The following is a 19,731-nucleotide window of genomic DNA, read 5'->3' as shown; positions in this document are numbered from 1 at the left end:
TGTTTCTGCTTTTTCTTTGTTACTATGTTTTGTTTTTTAGATGCCACATATAACTGAAATCATATCATATTTGCCTTTCTCTGTCAATTGTCTCTATTTTTTAATTTGATAATACCATGAGGCTTAGGAGTTTAAGAATTATTAAAGGAAGCCTAACTAACAACCTCATACTTGCCTCTGACCAAGCTTGAAATGTTGTCATTTTCTCTCAGCAACAGTACTTGTATTGTACATTGAAATAGTAAGCCTCAAAGCTGGAGTGTGAAAATATGCAGTGCTCCAAATTGAAGGGTAGCTCAATTGTAGAGTTGGGAGAAGAGAGGAAATGAATAGCAATATAACCCTCAGCTGTTATACTTGGGACTCCTGAAGTCAAGAATATCAGTAAATACCAGTCCTTGGTGAGCCAACAGTTTAAAAATATTAAATTCCCACAGGAAGTCCTTTCCTTGAACCTGAATATAATTGCCTTCAGATCTTTAATAAGCAATTCAAAAAACCTTAATTAAATATGCATGAATGCATTCAACAGCTGGTCTTGAGAAACCACAGTTATTCTAGAGTTCAACGTGAACAAAGTTTAAGGTTAAAAAATGGTTTCCAAAACTATGCAACTCCCACGACAAGCTCAAAGACCTATTCCTTGAATATCAAAATATTCATGCACCCTTTTAAAGCCATCTATAAAACAGCTGTGTTACCTATGCTGGTAAACACTTGGAATCGCTGGTTCCCAGTTTTTGGATCATGGGCTCTGGGATCTCCCATAATACACAAAAAGAAAGTAAAGCATTTTTTTAAGGCACCAGAGATCTGAGCTTGAAATCCTCTGTCTTGTACGTTCTCACACACTAAGTTCTGTTCTTTGACAATCAATATTCATTTTTTCATAAAAACAATGGTCACGACGACTTCATTTATAGAAACCTAAAATAAAATTTGCTTAAAAATTTGTAAAAGTATTGCTATAATGCTTTATTATCACGCTGTTAGAAAGGGATTTTTATATGCATGCATAAAATATACACACTGTTATAATGTTAGAAATTAAATGTCTTAAATATCAAATTTTAAGTTTTATATAAAAGAATGGATGGAAGCAAACATCTTCCACACCATCCCCAGAATTAACTTCTGTTGTTAAAAGAAAGCCAAATTTAATGCATTTTAAGCCACTTTCTGGCTTAAAAATTTTCATGGAATCTCTGGCTTCTACCACATGCCCTGAAGAGAGAGTAGAAACTCATCCCATACACTTGCCCTCAGGAGCATTTCCACCTCATCTGGAATCACTCCTGCCCTCCACGTCAGACACACAACTTCGCCCATCCTTAACTCAAGCTCTGGCCTTTCCTCCATGATTTTACAGGCTCTGCTCCCTTTGCTGAAATGCCTTTTTCCCTGCCTGGTCAGTATCTATCCATGTTGCAAGACCTATGTCAACGTAAAGCCATCCCCACAAGTCATGCAGGACATGGTCCCTCCTGAGCACACACACACTCTCTTATACCCCACTGGCCACACTTGACATTGTCATTAGTTCTTCACACAACTAGCTGCCTCTAGCAGGTGAGACCACCTCCAGGGCACAGATACTGTCTTCACTCAGCTCGCTAATTCCCTAGCACCTGGCGCATAATAGGTGTTCAGCAAAGTTCTATGGAATGGGAGGAAAGGGGAAGGGAAGGGGGGAGGAGGAGGAGGAAGGGAAAGGAAGGAAGGGCAAGGGAAGGGGAATTAAAACAGAAGCAGATGAAAGCATGCATGTGTCCTGAAGGACAGTGAGGATCTCAGCAGGAGATGACTTATTTTTACTATGTCTCAGTTCACATCCTGTTTTTTGTCTTCTGTATTTCTCTAAAATATCACTAGCTCCAGGAAGTTTTACTATAAAACTCTACAGTAATAACTGTCACCTTCGTGGCCCAACTTCATAATCAGAATACTTTGTTTGTTTGTTAACCTCCTCCTCTCCTCAGTTCCTGCACTCAGGCTCCTTCACCAGCCGTAGGGTACAGACTCCCAGGGACCGCACGTCTGCTAAATCCAATGGGTGGCTCTCCTGTCTCAACACAAGTGACTCATCAGTGGCGCTGGAGGCGTCGAACATTCCATCGCTGAACTTCTTGCCCCGCTTGGTGTACCTTCCCGCATGTTCTGCTATCTGCCCCCACAACTGCCTCTGACCCTGTGTTTTCTCCCTTCCTTTTATTTGTTACCTAAATGCTGGTGCTCCTTGAATTACTAGCTTTTACTCTTTTGCCTTTCTTTACTCTAATTCATCACTTCCATTCCCATAGTTGTCACCTGCTAACTACCCACTACTATTTTCTTAACATGACTCTAACCTTAGCCACATCTCACTCCCAGACGCTTTTTTTCTAACTGCCTATTAGATACTGAACATGCCCTATGGTGCCCTCAGCATCACTTCACCTTCTCCCATGCTCCCTACCATGGTTGACTGTGCTGCCATTCCTGCAAGCTCCCACGGCAGAAACTTGGGGAATGTTCCCAGGGCCTCCCGCTACATCAGCACTCATATCCCACCAGAAACTAAGGGCCATCGAAGTACTTAGATTTCTCTCCCGACCACCCTCACAGCCCAGGTTCCTTGCCATCTCTCACCCATACTGTAGAACACCTGGTCTTTGGCTTTCTGAAGAACTCCCTCTCCATACCACACTCCTTATCCGCAGAGCTAGCAAAGATTTCCTCTTAAAATGCAAGTGTGCTAGACTCACTCCTTTGCTAGAGCCCTTCAATGGCACTCCTGCCTGAAGGTCAAGTCCCAGGTGTGCACTGCCCACAAGACTCCCCATGACCCTGGTCTTTGTTCATCTAGCTTCACCTTTCCTACAGCAAGACCCTCCTCTGGCCATCGTGAACTTCTTGCCTAGTCTTCCTAATGCTGTTTGTTTGGTTTGTTTTGTTTTTAAGATTTTATTGATTTATTTGAATGAGAGAGCACAAGATGGGGGAGAGGGGCAGAGGGACAAGTACACTCCCCAATGAGTGTGGGCTCAATCCCAGGAGATCATGAGCTGAGCTGAAGTCAGATGCTCAACCAACTGAGCCACACAAGTGCTTCCCCTGTTTGGGGGGAGAGGAGAAATGAAAGATTTATTTATTTATTTCATGGAGAGAGAATGAGCATGCGGGTAGGAGTGGGAGGGAGAGAGAGAATCCAAGAAGGCTCAGTCCCAACCTGGGACTTAATCCCAACATGGGGCTTGATCACACATCTGTGAGATCACAACCTAAGCCAGAATCAAGAGCCAGTCACTTAACCAACCGAGCCACCCAGGCCCCATTATGAATGCTATTTGTATGTTCATTCTTTCACATGTGAGTTTATTTCTCCCTGGAATTCTTCCTGTTCTCTGCGCCTAGAAAATGCATCTTCATCCTTTTAAAACCAGCTTAAGTGTCACCTCCTCTGTGAAACCCTCCATAACCAACCCCTGCCCCCCAAGCCTATTCTATATGGTTGACTATTGTCTTCATTTGTCCTAGCTCTAATTTTGGTTTGTACTTGGGGTCTAGGACCTTCTATACTATATTGTAATCCCTTGCTGGCAAGTCCCCTGTCCCATTACACTTTAAGTCGCATGAAGAAAGACTGTATCTTCTTATGCTTTATTGTTCTGACTTGAGGCATTACAAGGCTTCAAGAAGGAATTGATCTGTCAGCAATTAGGTCTTTTCTCCTTCTCACTAGTGTTGTAAGAATGAATAAGGAAGAGGAAAAACTAAACAATAACAGCGATTGTCCAATGTTACCTACATAAGAACTGAAAGGGATAAAGAGGAAAATGTCCTTCCTTTTCAATTAACATCAAGTGGACACATTATGAACACACCCTAAGAGCTTAACATATATTAACCCATTTAATTCTGAAAACATTGTGACCCAGTCGGTATTACTAATGTCCCCATGTCACAGACAAGGAAACTGAGGCAAAGAGAGACTAAGCAACTTTCCCAGGGTCATGTAGGTTCTAAGTGTTGAGCCAGAATTCACACTCAGGAAGTCTTAACCCACATTGCGGTTCACTCAAGATACACATCCGGGAGAAAGACACTGAAGGGAGGGGTACCTAAAGGAGGAATGCAGGGGGCACAGGCAAGGAAAGGAACTCTCTCGAGGAAAATCGAAGACAAAGAAAACTGCTCTTGACTGCACTTGGTGCCAGGAGACTATGTAGTAGGAGCCAAAACCCAAGACAGGTTGGTTACTACCCAGAGTCATACGGGTTAGACAGGTAGAGCAACGCAGGGAAGGCAAGTGGGAGGCATCGATGCTGCCTTCAGGGAAAACCCGGGAAACACCTCCATGTTTACGGTGTGGGAGTGTGTGTGTGTGTACATGAGCCTGTCGGTCTCTTGGGTCAAACACCGCTGGCTACTTCTCTCCACCCCTAACTCTCACCTGGCCCTGAACGCAGCTCACCTGGCCTCAGTCTTGGGTGAACGGAGTCATCTATTCCTTCCTGTGCCCGTTCATTCATAGCTGAGGTTCAAGGAGCTAAATTCAACAGAGGCTTGTTCACAGGTGAGGCGAGGTAAAGGTCAATATATTCTGCAAAAACAACTCCTGCATAAGAAAATATTGCTGATATATATTGTTCTTTCGAAAAGCCATTGTTAAGCTCCTGAGTTGAAAGCACTGTGTTAAAATATCTACCCAAGAGGAGAAGGCAAGAATACAGCCTTTCAGAAATCTAAGATTCAATCTCCAGGCTGGTTCCCAATTTGGCTCACACATTCTTCCAAGTCATGATTTTTTACATTGATTTGTCCTACGAGTTTATCTTCTCCCCCATCCCTGATACACTTTTATATAGTTCATTTGAGGCTACATTACAGCACACTATTCAGGGATATGGTACCAGGAAGAGCAACGGATAAGACTGAGCCAACACCATGCCACTCAGGCTCATTAAGAGTGAGACATCTGAATGTCCTGGCACAAACCTCAGGCCCAAAAGGTTACAAATGAAAAAGACAAGCAAACAATTGCAACCTAATGTCCTGAACTATCAATATTCCTTCTGGCATTTATATATATACTCAGTCTAACATGAGACTCACTTTTCAAACTACAGTGACATTCATCTCCAAATTTCCGGGGTTGCACTCAATTTAAATCCCTAGAAGTTAAGATTTAAACCATGTCTCCGAATCAATCACATGTCTATTTAGCGGGGAGTCAAATGTTCAATAGTTTGCAGAATCCAATCTAGGGTAAAAGAGAACTGGTCACCATTCAGACCTTCCCCTTGAGGAGATAATCGATACAGCCTGCTCTCTGCAAGGATTAGCGCGAGCTCTCCTGCATGATAAGGGGGAGCCTTTGATCCCAAACAGAAAAGAAAAAACTGTTTATTCCTTGGCACCATGAGACAAAATTTAATTTTACTTTGTGTCCACAAGCTTTTCATCTTCAAAGTGCTTCACAGATATTAACTAATTAATCATCACAGTACTACTGCACAATGACACAAGATCTCACAAGGATAAAGACCAAGGGAGGCACTGAATGTGAGGGAGTACAGTTCAGAAGGTAAGAAACTGCCCCCACAAAAAGAAACTCCTTTTACCTGGAGGGGTTAGGAGTGTGGTCATGGCAGGCTCCTAAGACTTTACCAAGTCCACCAGTTTAATCCATGAGAAGAATAGTGTTCAAACTAGAACTGATGTGATCACAAGGCCAAAGGTTCCTTACAGAAGGAAGCCTCAGTTCCCTCCACTGCAATGGAGGCTGATTCCAGAACTGTCCCCAGAGGGTGCTTATGAGGAATCCACAGGGTCACACCTGTCAAGATCTTGGCACAGAGCAGCCCAGTGGCCAGTAAATGCTTCATAAACACTAGTTGTTATAAAACGGAAAAGGGGGCATGGCTTCCAGATACGGAAGCTGAAAAATGGGTTAAGAGCTTCAGGTAATATTCAGACAATGCCCATTTTTCCATTTGTGAGAGATAATGATTTGGCCAAATTATATACACATCTGTTATGGATTGAACTGTGTCCCCTCACCAAATTCAGATGTTGAGGTTCTCATCCCCAATACCTCTGAATGTGATCTTATTTGAAAAGAAGGTCATTGCAGATGTAATTAGTTAAGATGAGGTCTCGCTGGAATAAGGTGAGCCCTAATCCAATAAGACCACTGCCTTATAAAAAGGAGATCTGGATGGGGACACACACGCGCGCGCGCGCGCGCGCGAGTAGTATCTTATGTGAGGAAGAAGGCCGAGCCCAGGGTGGTGCAGCAGAAGCCAAGGAAGGCCAAGTGATGGTCAGCACATCACCAAAAGCCAGGAGAGAGACACTGGGGACAGATTTCTTGCTTGTAGCTGTCAGAAGTGGCTGCCAACACCTTAATTTAGGTAAGACAATACATTTCTGTTGTTTAAGCCACCCAATTTGCTGTGTTATGGCAGCCATAGCAAACCAACACAACCTTTAAATAAAGTCAGTTTTGTTTAGTAAACAACAACTAACCTACCAAATCCCAAAGACAAGTCTATTGGTCTGTTGATTCACAGATACACCAAACATCCTGAATGAATGAATCCAGTAGTCTCCTCTCGTTGCCAAAGAAAGAGAAAGCACCATAGGAAAGGGGGCGCTGGAGATCTACACAACCAGCAGGACTTGGGATACCTGCTCCTACCACCAGTCAGGACACCAAACTTTCCTCATCTCAATTTTACGTGGCTAATCAAAACCTGATTCATGAAATACTTCTCAGTATCCATGTAGAGAGGCCAAATTACCCCTTACATGGTCTTGACCACTCTATATGGAGAGGACGGGTTAGGACACAATGATGGGCACCCCAGCACCTGGCATGCTTCCAGTTCCTCCAACACTCCTGGCACCTGCATCACAGCTTTTACCCTTGTCTTCCAGGTCCCTAGCACCCCATCCTCCACAGGTTCATAGGGCTGGCTCCTTAGAGCCTTTTAAGTATCAACCTACTTTCTCTAGAAGACTGTCTCAGTACCTCATTTACTGTTGGTCATGCCACTGCACCCCAACCACACGGCATATCATCATCTGATTTTATACTCTTCACAGCATTTATCCCTCTCTGAGGCATCTTGTTTACTACTGTTTACTTGCCTGCTGTCTGTCTTACCGTATAAGAATGTCATTTCTATGAGGGAAGACTCTTCATTTGTCTCAGTCAGTATGGTAATTTCAGTGCTTAGCATGATGCATAGTGCACTGCAGGCATGTAATTTTTTGTGACTGAATAAACAAGTACTACCTTCAAAGGTGAATTATTCTCAGCTAGGTGCAAAATTCTACAAGTCTATTCAAAGGGAGAACCATGAGCTGGTCCAATTATAAGATTCTGGAAAGTCTGAACATACAGAGTTGGCAAATCTAAAACCTAAGATATTGGTAATGAATATTTAAATGATCCCTACTATCAACAATTTGCTTAGTGTAACATAAACATGTCAGATATCCTTTCAGCTTTAACAATTAGTCCAACTGCTTCACACACTCAGTATTTTCTTCATACATTATCAGTCAAAAAAAAAATCTGTGATTGTTTACAAGCTTTTTTTTTTTTTTTTTAAGATTTTACTTATTTATTTCTTTGAAAGAGAGTGAGAGAGAATTAGGAGGGGCAGAGAGACAAGCAGACTCCCTGCTGAACATGGAGCCCAAGATGGGGCTTAATCTCAGGACCCCGAGATCACTGCCTGAGCTGAAACCAAGAGTCAGATGGGTAACTGAGCCACTGAGGTGCCCCTACAAGACAAGCTTTTAATAAAACTAAAGGTTATTAAAACCTAAAATGCAAAGCTACTTGTTGCAACTTAACATTTCAACCTAACAATTTTCCTTATAAAAGATAAAAATTAAGAATTTTTAAAAATATGAAGGTATTTTGATAAGAGGTATCTAAATTCCAATCTTTTACATGTTTAAAAAGTTAACAAGCATTAAAAAGAAAGCGAAATAAATGTCAGTGACCTAGGTGATACTCAATTCAACTTGTCTATTTTAAGAAAAATAGCCAACCTAAGGGTTATGAGCTCTGAATCCTAAATGTGACCTTTATGGGAAAATTATGTTTATATTTTAAAACAGTTATTGCCAGGTCTATTACTCATGTTATTTTATCCCACATTTAAAAACAAAAAAGCAAAAAACAAAAAAATAAACACCTTTAACTCATTCAGGTAAACCATGAATAAAATATACCCATGTTGAGGAGGCAGTGGGGGTTTGGTGAAGAGGGGAGTGAAGACATCCCTAGGTAAATATTATGTTGTCCCCAAATCCATTCCAGATTCAAAAATCAGATACAAAACTAACATACAGTCTTTCTTGTTTTCTTCCCCTTTTAGGTCAGTTCATCCCAGTGGACCAACAAAACCAGTAAGTTTAAACCTAGAAACATGCTTTAATGAGTTTTGGTTATTAGTTCTCATATTCTAAACAATTATGTATTAGCAAATTCAAATGGTTAAAAAAACTAACTAGCTAAATAGGATTTCTGGAGCCATCATTAACCACTTAGTCACCTTATCATTATGGTCACCAGAATTGGCCAAATGTTATTCAGAGAATAAAGGGAGTTAATGGAAAATTCCACATCCTCCTTCTCAATGAGGGCAGTTGCTACAGTTGTTAAGAAAGAATTTCAATCACGTTATTATCAATTACAGGAAAATTTACTGGGCTGAACACATCACCATCTTTCTTTTGAGACTATATCCCCAACTACCTGACACTTACTAACACCAGTTATACAATAGTAATCAGCAAATCACATTCAACCACGTCAGCTGCTGAAAACGTGTCAGGAGGAATTAAATAGATTGTCCCCCTCATTCTCTGTACATTTCCAGCAAAAAACCTTATTTTTTTTGCTGGAGATGTACAGAGAATACAGCATCTAAAGTACATAAGGGGGCATCTGGGTGGTTCAGTCAGTTAAGCATCTGCCTTTGGCTCAGGTCATGATCCTCAAGTCCCAGGATTGAGCCTTGTTTTGGGCTCCCTGCTTCTCCTCTCCCTCCCACTGCTCATTCTCTCTCTCTCTCAAATGAATAAAATGTTTTTAAAATTTTTTAAAAAATAAAATCACATCAGCTTACAAAGCGTCCTCTTGAAAGCATTTCAAAGTGCCATCTCCAAGCTGCTCTAGCTTCCTGCATCATAACCACTTATGTCAGCAAAGTTCAAAAGATTGAAAAAATAATAATAATTTGGTCAAACCAAGTAAGTTCTGCCACTGTTAACAGCTCATATTACCATAATCACTGTCACCTGTACTTCTCTCCCTGAGACCTTGAGGACAGAATACATGGCAGAGAGTCAATTATTGCATCTACTAACCACACACTCAACTTAATCTCTTCCTCCAGAATCTTTTTAGATTTATCAGTACTATAATGTGACTAACATTTTTTTCTTTCTCCTTGACAGGAAAGCCCAAAACCACTGCTCTCTCCTTCCACCAAAAGCTTAACCTGATAGTCACCTTTCACACTTCCTGATTATTCATAGGGTTTGAAGAAAAACAAATTGAAAAGGAATAGTCAGAAAATTGACATGAACACAAAACATCAAGAAATCTAACAACAAAGTATTACAGGATCAGACAGAGAATCTGATTACATTAAGGGATTCCCTTCAGTGATGAAATATAAGAAAAACCATCTACAACTTGCTTCTTCCACTTTTTCTTATTTGTCCATCTGTCCATCATCCATCTATCCATCCACAGATAGACCAACCATGGTGTCTCCAGGTGGCAGTTACTTATTTGTTTTTAATGTATGTACCAGGTGCTGTTCCAAGGTCTTTAAAAATAGGAAGTTACTTAATTCTCATAATGACCTATGAGACAGGACTACTGTCCCCATCTTAAAGAAGAAACAGAGACACATAATGATTAACTCATCCAACGCCACAGAGCTATCAAGTATCAGAGCCAGGATTAAAATCAAGTAGTCTGACTCCACGGTTCATAGTATGAATCAGAACACAACACAGCCTATTAGGAAGGATGATTAACATGTCAAAGCCAGGAGAACCTGTGTGCTTTAGAAATGAAGACTCAGGATCCAGCGTCAAAATAGACCTCGCTCGGGATGCCTGAATGGCTAAGTTGGTTGGGCTTCTTCCTTTGCCTAGGTCATGATCCCAGGGTCCTAGGGTCAAGTTCCACACTGGGCTCCTTGCTCATCAGGAAGCCTGTTTTGTCCTCTGCCTGCCACTCCCCCAGCTTGTGCTCGTTCTCTCTCTCTCTCTGGCAAAGAAATAAACAAAATCTTAAGAAAAAAAAAAAAAAAAAGACCTTGCTCATATACAGGCTGAGTCCCTTACTAGCTCAGTCACCCTATACAAAGCTACTTAACCTCCTTGGGTCTCAGGTTCCTTGCCTATATACAGAGGATTCTCTCATAGGGTAGGGCACAGATTAAATAAAATACATTTAAAGCACTTAGTGGTGGGTACCTAATAAAGAATCCATTAGCTAATACCTTAAAAAATAATTATAATTCCATATGCCAAAAATGTCTCACCAGGGATGTTCAAAAATCTTCAAGGACAGGGGCGCCTGGGTGGCTCAGTCAGGTGAATGTCCAACTCTTGATTTCAAGTCATGATCTCAAGAGTTGTGGCATCAACCCTTGCATTGGGTTCACACTGGGTGTGGAGATTAAGATTTTCTCACTCCCTCTCCCTCTCCCCCCTCACACACCCTCTTCTCCTTTTCTAACAAAAAAATAAAATAAAATTTTTTTTTAAATTCTCAAGGAGAATAATCATTTTTTTACACCTTCATGTGGAAAGAAACCTGCCCAAAATAGTTGATAAATAAATTCTGCTGCATTAGAGATGTCTGAACTCAGACATTAAACAGGAATTATTTGGGTGCCTGGGTGGCTCATTGACTAAATGTCTGCCGAAGGCTCAGGTCATGATTTCAGGGTCCTGGGACAGAGATTCTCCCTCTCCCTCTGCACAACCTTGCTATGCCCTCTCTCTCATACAAATAATAAATAAAAATCTTAAAAATAAATAAAAAGGAATTATTACATTATGCTTAAGGAGAACATAAGACTTTTAAAAATAGCCACCCATACATTTTTTTAACCCTTTGAAGTTTTTAAGCAAATTACTACAAGCACTTTTTTTTTTTTTTTTAAGATTTTATTTATCTATTTGACAGACAGAGATCACAAGTAGGCAGAGAGAAAGAGAGGAAGGGAAGCAGGCTCCCTGATGAGCAGAGAGCCTGATGCCGGGCTCGATCCCAGGACCCTGGGACCACGACCAGAGCCGAAGGCAGAGGCTTTAACCCACTGAGCCACCCAGGCGCCCCTATAAGCACTTGTTTTTAACATCAAATATTGCTCAGTAAGTCAATGGCATGATAAAAGGAAAAAGGAACTATTCTTAATTAAAGGGACTTTTAAAAGAGATTCAAGACATATGATGCTCATATACAAGAGGGGGCCTGTTTTGAAGCCTAATTTGAACACATATTAACTTTTTTTTCCAGATAATCAGAAAAATCAACATGGTAAGTTAGGTACTGTGGAGTATTACTCATTCTTGAGAAATAAAGACAGCAAGACATTTGCAACAACTTGGATGGACCTTGAAGGCATTATGTCAAACAAAGACAAATATTGTGTGATATCACTTTTATGTGGAATCTAAAAAACCCAATTCCTAGAAACAGATGAGAACAGTAGTTACCAGGGGATAGGGGGTGATAGAAAAGAAGTTGGTCCAAGAGTATAAACTTCCAGTTATAAAAGGAATCAGTTCTGGGGAATGTAATGCATAGCATGATCATTCTAATTAAAAATACTATATTCTGGAAAGTTGCTTAGAGAGTAAATCTTAAATGTTCTCAACACACACACACACACACACACACACACACACAGTAATCATGGGTGATGGCAGCTGTTAATACTTATGGGGATAATCATTCTATAATACATAAATGTATCAGAACACAAGGTATGCCTTAAGCATACACAATGCTATAGGTCAATTACATCCCAACAAAACTAAAAAACTAAATAAATGAATGAATGATCTGGGGCCATAAAAACCTTACCACATTGTAATTTCCTTAAAATAAGAGATCCTACCTAGCCAAGTGAGAACCACCTGTGGGAAAGCATATGAAGCATTTAACAAAATGTGAAATAAAGGTTCATCACTGATTATTATCAACACTGAGAGACCATCTTGCATCTGAATGCTTTGGCCATTATGCCATAAAGAAAGGTTCTTTGATAATTCTATTTCTGTGCTACCTAGCATGCAGAAATTTCTGCACATGTGAACACAGAGCTATATACGGGATACTCATTCCTAAAAGGCAGCTCAGTACGGTGGTTAAGAACACAGGCTCTGCAGCTGAACTACTGTGTGCAAATCCTGGCTTCAAACTACAGGGCGTTAAACAAAGTATTTAACTTTTCTCAGTTTCTTCATTTGTAAGGCAGATAAGCCTCATTAGACAGTTACAAGCCTTACATTACTTACTATGTGCTCAGTATCTGGCACGAAGTAGGAACTATATAAATTCTTAGTAAATAAATTGTAGTACTGTTTGTGATAATAAAAACACAACTTATGCTTATCATTTGAAGAAAGGCAACTTAAACTGGCACTTCTACATTGTGGAATAATCCTCAACAGTAGAAAAGAACTAGGCACCCGAGTTTAAAAAAAAAAAAAAAAAAAAAAAAAAAAAAAAAAAGGTTAAAGAAATACCGTCAGTTAGAAAAAACAAGTTGTAGAAGAATTACAGGTTTAAGAAAATTGTAACAATATGTATTTTTATATATTTTCGTATGCCTTCAAATAAATAGAAAACATTCTGAAAAGATACACACTCAAGTGCTAAAACCCATCAGTTACCATTAAGACCTAGTTTCTGGTCCTGTCTCTCTAATACCTAACTATCCAACCACAGCTAAGTCACTGAACTCAGCCAACACCCAAGGAGACTTTCCTCATCTGAAAAGACGGAGAAGTCAGAGATGGCTGCATTCAGTAATCCCTCCAATCAATTCCAATCCCTCAAATACCCTGACTGTGATTATGGGATTCTGGTGCTTTCTATAAATAAAAACACTGCATTCTCCCAACACTCCATGCTGCTCAGTATTTATTAGAAACTCTATGGAACAGGGTGCATTGTTTCAAAAGCACAGCCAGTGTCAGATGGAAAATATTCCGTGTGGGTACAGTTCCATCCCCAGATCATGCTCTCAGTAACAAAATCTTTCTTCTCACTCCCAGCCCCCATGTGTTCTTACAGAAGGTGCCATGTGTTCTTACAGAAAAGAGTTGCTTTATCAATTAATATATGAGCAACAGTTTCTTTATTGCCATTTTTGCTTTTTCTCTGGATTGTCATGAGAAATCGATTTATACCATCAATCACAGACATATGTAATCCAATTTGTCTACCCACAAGTAGGAAGACAAGAAATTCCCGTGTCAAAACCAGGGTCATGGTCCTATCATCTGACCAATGAACACTAAGAGACACCCTTTCTGTCACTGACACCCACCATGATTCTTGGTCACTGCTGAGTGACCCAGAACCTCAGTCCTCAGGCTCCTTTTCTGCCCATCTTCCACCCACCCTCGCACTACTGAGACCTGCGACCTCACCCTCATGGCCTCCTGCCTGGCCTCCTGCCTCTGTACAACCTCTCTGTGTCTGGCCCAACCCACCATTCAGCTCACCATCATACATTCCCAGAACATGTGACACTATCTAGCACACACCAAGCATCAAAATATTAATTCACTAGGGGCACCTAGTTGATTGGTAAGAACAGCATGCAACTCTTGATCTCAGGGTCCTGAGTTTGAGCCTCACATTGGAGGTAGAGATTACTTAAAAAAAAAAAAAACTTAAAAATTCCAAGCATTAATTCAATATATCCATACCACAAAAAAAAAAAAAAAAAAAAAGTTAACTATCACCAAACTAATCTTTCTAAAGAAAAACAGTGATTACATTTGTGGCTGGGCAAAAATTCATTCTCTCAAACCCTGTAAGAACCCACAATGTGCCAAGCACTATGCTCACTTCTGACAACAGAAAGGATGATATTTTGCTCCCACCCCCACAGAGAAATGCTAGGCTCACAGATTTCAGTGAGGGAGATACATATCACCAACTCTGCTGCTCATGGACTGCTATGGTCTGAATGTTTATGACCCCACCCCCTAAGATTTTATGTTGAAACTTAATCCCCAATGTGATAGTATTAGGAGATGGGGCCTTTAGGAGGGGATTAGGTCATGAGGGTGGAGCCCCAATAAATGGAATTAGTGCCCTTATAAAGGCTATTTGAGATGGGGCACCTGGGTGGCTCAGTGGGTTAAGGCCTCTGCCTTCCACTCAGGTCATGGTCACGGGGTCCTGGGATTGAGCCCCACATTCGGCTCTCTGCTCGGTGGGGAGCCTGCTTCCTCTCCCCTCTCTCTCTGCCTGCCTCTCTGCCTACTTGTGATCTCTGTCAAATAAATAAAATCCTTAGGGGAAAAAAAAAAAGGCTATTTGAGGGAGGTAGCCCCTTCCACCATGCAGAAGACACTGTGAGGACACATGTAGAAGACACTGTTTACGAACCAGAAAGTGAGCACCAGATACCAAGTTTGTGGTCACCCTGATCTTGGATTTCCTAGCCTCCACAACTGTAAAAAATACATTTCCTTTGTAACCCAGTCTGCTTTGTTATAGTGGCCTGAATACAAAGACAAGGACTCTGTGACCTGGGTTAAGTTACTTAAGCTCCATGGGTATCAGTTCCATATCTATATGCACAGGATATCATCACTATATATTTTCTGGGAATCATTCAACTGCTACGTCAAGTATATAATGTATTCAACATAGCAAGAGAATAACAAATCTTCTTTCTTTAATAGTAGAGTATGAACAAAACCCAAATATCTTATTTAGTCCATCAATGGCTTTAAAATTTCTCCAAACAGGATTATTTTTGCTATCTTTACACCCAGATGGAAGGCAAGTCTGTTTCAACATAGTAACTCCAGAATGCACCTAGTAATTATGTTCATTGGAGGTAACTGAATTATCTTTTCTATCAAAAGTGGAGTTGGTTGGGGCGCCTGGGTGGCTCAGTGGGTTAAAGCCTCTGCCTTTGGCACAGGTCATGATCCCAGGTCCTGGGATCGAGCCCCGCATCAGGCTCTCTGCTCAGCAGGGAGCCTGCTTACCCCTCTCTCTCTGCCTACCTCTCTGCCTACTTGTGATGTCTGTCTGTCAAATAAATAAATAAATAAATAAATAAATAAGAAAGGTAGAGTTGGTTGAGAGTAGAAACCATGTCTTAGGGAGCAAAGAAAATGAACAGGAGAAAAAGAACAAGATAAGGTCTGTAAAGCTTTTTGACTTGCCAGCAATATAACCTTAAACTGACCTCTCTCGTTTTCAACTCCCTCATGGGCATGAGAGAATGAACTTTTAGAAACTGTTAAGAGCATTGCCTATGGAATATTGTCTTTGTCTCTACCTCACTACAACTGGCACATATTACATGAATTTAGGAAATATTTACTGAATAGATGCTAAGACACTTACCAAGGCCAGGAGATAGCTCTTTTATGACTTTGTCTTATAGGCAAGGTCCAATGTCAATCCTGAAATACCTACTCAACCCTTTACAATTCAGACATGGAATAAAGCATAGGCATTTCTTGGCAATACTGAGAAACCTGAAATATCTATCCTCATAAAATCTCTGTAATGCCAAAGCTATCAGAAGGCAGTGTTTTTCTATAGAAACATTTCTGAATCATTCCATGATTTAACATCTCTCAATCTCAGCACCATCCAGCTAGAGGCAAGTTAAAGGTCCTTTCCATAAATCCAGTGATGCTGGGGTGATTCTAACACACTCTCCCTGTTCTCATTACTCTTCCCTTCTAGATCCCAGCTGGGTGCTTGCATATGCACACACTATCTCTTTTACATGCAGACTAAGACTAGAATGGAACCAACAAAACACCTATCAGAGAAGAGGTACATCCCTGTATCACCATCAATGGCCTCCAAACCTCCACTGTAACAAGCCACAGTCGGAACCTTCTCTTCCCAGCTACCACCCCCTTACATACAGACACATGAACTGCCTGTTCTGTGGAAGGTAGAAACACAAAACCAGACAGCACTATTCTACCCTCAGTCCTTCTTTCCTCCAGCCACTTGGGTTCCTAGTGGAATCATCTTCAAGATATCAGTGTTTCCTATTTATTTCTTCAAGCCCAGGTCAGCAATGCATGTCACTAGAAACATAAATGAAGCCTCACTTAAAGACAATTCATCTGGGGTGCCTGGGTGGGTCAGTGGGTTAAGGCCTCTGCCTTCAGCTCAGGTCATGATCTCAGGGTCCTGGGATCGAGCCCCGCATCAGGCTCTCTGCTCAGCGGGAAGCCTGCTTCTGCCTCTCTGCCTACTTGTGATCTCTGTCAAATAAATAAATAAAATACTAAAAAAAAAAAAAAAAAAAGGCAATTGGTCTAATTATGCATGCACAGATTTTTTTTTTCTTTTAACCCTGTGCCAGGTGCAAGGAAAATCAAAGTTTGCAATCACTTATTACACAGCAGGCACTAAATGGTTTCTATGAAACAGCCAATAAAATCATTGTCACACCCCTGTCAGGTAGATGCCGACTTATCAGTGGGTTCAATGGGCACCGTGCAATAGCCAAGTCACTGCCCTTTTGCTGTCCTGTGTGTATGGAACATCTGTACCTACTATGTTCCTACTATACAGATAGAGCTTGCTGTGGCCCTATGGAGCAGGGTCTAAAACAGCACAGGTACTAGAAATCTCCAATCTGGCCCTGCTCAGAGGGTTATGGGGAATTTTTCATAGCAAGAAGCCAACAGCACCAAGAATGGCTTTCCTTCTAGCATATGCTTAGTTGTTAGCAGATTCAACGACAGGTGAATGTTCTTACTTCCAAAAAGAGATGGAAAGCACAGGAAATGCTGCAAACACTGATTTCATCAGCAAAAAAACAGATCTTAAAAGAAACCAGAGGTATTGAAGAGTTGTCTCAAGAAGAAAATCTTGTTTTATTTTCTCGGGGGTGGGGGAATAACACTACCCTTCACCTTTCAGTAGGTAGAAACATCCATGTCCCTTTTTTTCCCCTATTTCCTTCCTCTGAGGGCCCACATGGTATAGAAGTTACCAGATGAGACTCAACCCCACAGCAGAAAACACAGAGACACGGCCAAGAGAAAGAAAGTAGTAGCTTACACTGAAACTCTGCTACTTCTCAGCAACCCAGGTTATAGTTATGGGGAAAAAATTCAAAGGCTATAGATAATACCACAAGATCAGGGATCAAAGACTTCAATTCCTGGTTTGTGCCACAGAAGAGTTCCCCTCTGCCCATAGTGGAGCAGAGCAGCTGCAACTTTCAAATCGAACAGGTATCAAACACACATGGGAGGAAATGACCTGTTGGCAGTTACCAAAATGTTGGGTGTTTGAACAAACAAAACACATAAAACCCCTCAAACTTCAAGAAAGATGTGTAGGAGAAATAAACACTTTAATATTTTGTTCACGGTGAAACTGTCAGGATTTTAGAAGCCTGAAAGTCCATTTTAATTTTTTGCCAGAAAAAAATAATTTCAAACCTTTCTGATTTAAACAGCCTTGCTGAGTCTTTTAAGTTACCTCTGAATTCCATTTTAAATATTTGTGCGATAAAATGGAAAGGAAGATTAATAAATAGCTCTGTCAGTCCCTTTGCCAACTATGAAAAAGCAAAGCTTCATATTTATTTAAACTATTAAACTATTTATTATAGAGTAAATTAGAATTTGGAAGATGCTGTGCTCTCCTGAAACATGATTCCTTAGGAACATGAGAACACACATCAGTCTTCTGTTCTGAGAAGTCATTTTTTGCTGAGAAGGGAGAGTAACAACCCAGATTTTCTTTTTTTTTTTTTTTCTTGTTTAAGAGGATAAGTCACAGATAACTTTATTATTTGTTCCAGAAATCTTTACCAAGAAAATCATTTAAATAAAAAATAAAACTGTTCAACTCTTCAACAGACAGCATTGACAACTTTACTCCCCATGACTCTTTAAAACATTCACCTCAAAATCCACGCCTTACTGTGTCCACCAATCCTAACTTATCGTATCTCAATCTTTACTCAGTGCTAATCAAGCCTCTGCACGAAAGGCCCATTTTCTTAAAAGATTTTTATTTATTCCTTAGAGATAGAGAGAGCATGCACATGGGAGAGAGAGCACAAGCAGGAGGAGTGGCAGGGGAGAGGGAGAAGCAGTTTCCCTACTGAGCAGAGAGCCCCATGCAGGGCTCAATACCAGGACCTCGGGATCAGGACCCGAGCCAAAGGCAGATGCTTAACTGACTGAGCCACCCAGGTACCCCTGAAAGGCCCATTTTAAACTGGCCTCTAAAACACAACCCAGGGGGCGCCCGGGTGGCTCAGTGGCTTAAGCCGCTGCCTTCGGCTCAGGTCATGATCTCAGGGTCCTGGGATCGAGTCCCGCATCGGGCTCTCTGCTCAGCAGGGAGCCTGCTTCCTTCTCTCTCTCTCTGCCTGCCTCTCTGCCTACTTGTAATCTCTCTCTGTCAAATAAATAAATAAAATCTTTAAAAAAAATAAAAATAAAAATAAAACACAACCCAGATTTTCTTAATAGGGTTTACGGATTAGGTGAGAATTAGAACCATTTTACTCCAAGTGTAAAATCCAAACACTTACTTGAAATTTGTTTCTCTGACAGGTAACGTGGGTTTCCAAATTCTTTTAAAGACCACTTAGCCATTAGTCCCCAAAATATGCCTGAAAGTACAACTCAGGACTTAAGTGAGACATTCCCTGCTCTTTCTTCATACAATAAAAGTTGCTTCATGTGACCTTGAAATAACTGAAACGACCAGTGGAAAGGGTCACTGGAACAACTCCAGTCAACAGGACAAAGAGCTCATTCATCGCTACCTGTACACTTCATAACGAGGCATGCGGGCTTCAAGAAAGGTGATGAAATTTATTTTCTGCATGAGGTAAATTAAACAGCTGCTGAACTGGATGAACTAAATTAAAATAAAATGCCATCAGAGAAGTGAGAAATAAAAGACAATTTGCTAGAAAGTCAAGAATATCCCACTTTCTCACACACGCATACCCCTTTTTTACTTTACGGGTTCTTGGGTAAGGTAGCTAGGAAATGTGGAAAAGGAAATCCAAATGTGTAACCAGTTCAGACTGGGTGTCTGAGGGCAGCACAAACAAATCTGAAAAACTGAAGAAGAATGCTAACTGAGACCTAATTCTCAATTTTAATTAACTGAATTCAACGCCATTGGTTTTAATTCAACTGCAATGCAATATTGGCAGTGTCTTTCCACTTAAGTCAGATTAAGGTGGTATTAACTTTATCCACCACTAAAAACAAATTTGAGGAGAGCTAGAGACAGACTCCATTTAGAGGAGTTTTTTAAATGACATTTTCTAATAACCTCTCAGCTAATACTCATGTCATCGCCCTCCATAATCTTGGCCAATGGGAGTTCAGTGAGGTTTCTTAGTAGCTCAGCGTGAGAAATAAGGAGGTAGGATGACTTTGTCACAAGCAGATAGCCAGACTGAGCCAATCTTGTAGTCATGTTTCTAA

At 40.8% G+C, this 19,731-nt stretch overlaps 1 protein-coding gene across 6 annotated transcripts in view; it reads right to left on the bottom strand.

The window, feature by feature from the left end:
* ITPR1 (inositol 1,4,5-trisphosphate receptor type 1) overlaps window positions 1–19,731 on the bottom strand; it is a 326,972-nt gene that overhangs the window by 257,650 nt on the left and 49,591 nt on the right. The gene's annotated exons all lie outside the window — the stretch shown is intronic.

The sequence above is a fragment of the Mustela lutreola genome, chromosome 2 (assembly GCF_030435805.1).
Source record: "Mustela lutreola isolate mMusLut2 chromosome 2, mMusLut2.pri, whole genome shotgun sequence".
Lineage (NCBI taxonomy): Eukaryota > Metazoa > Chordata > Mammalia > Carnivora > Mustelidae > Mustela > Mustela lutreola.
Note: the sequence above shows the minus strand (reverse complement) of the source record. Positions and strands in the feature narration are given on the sequence as shown.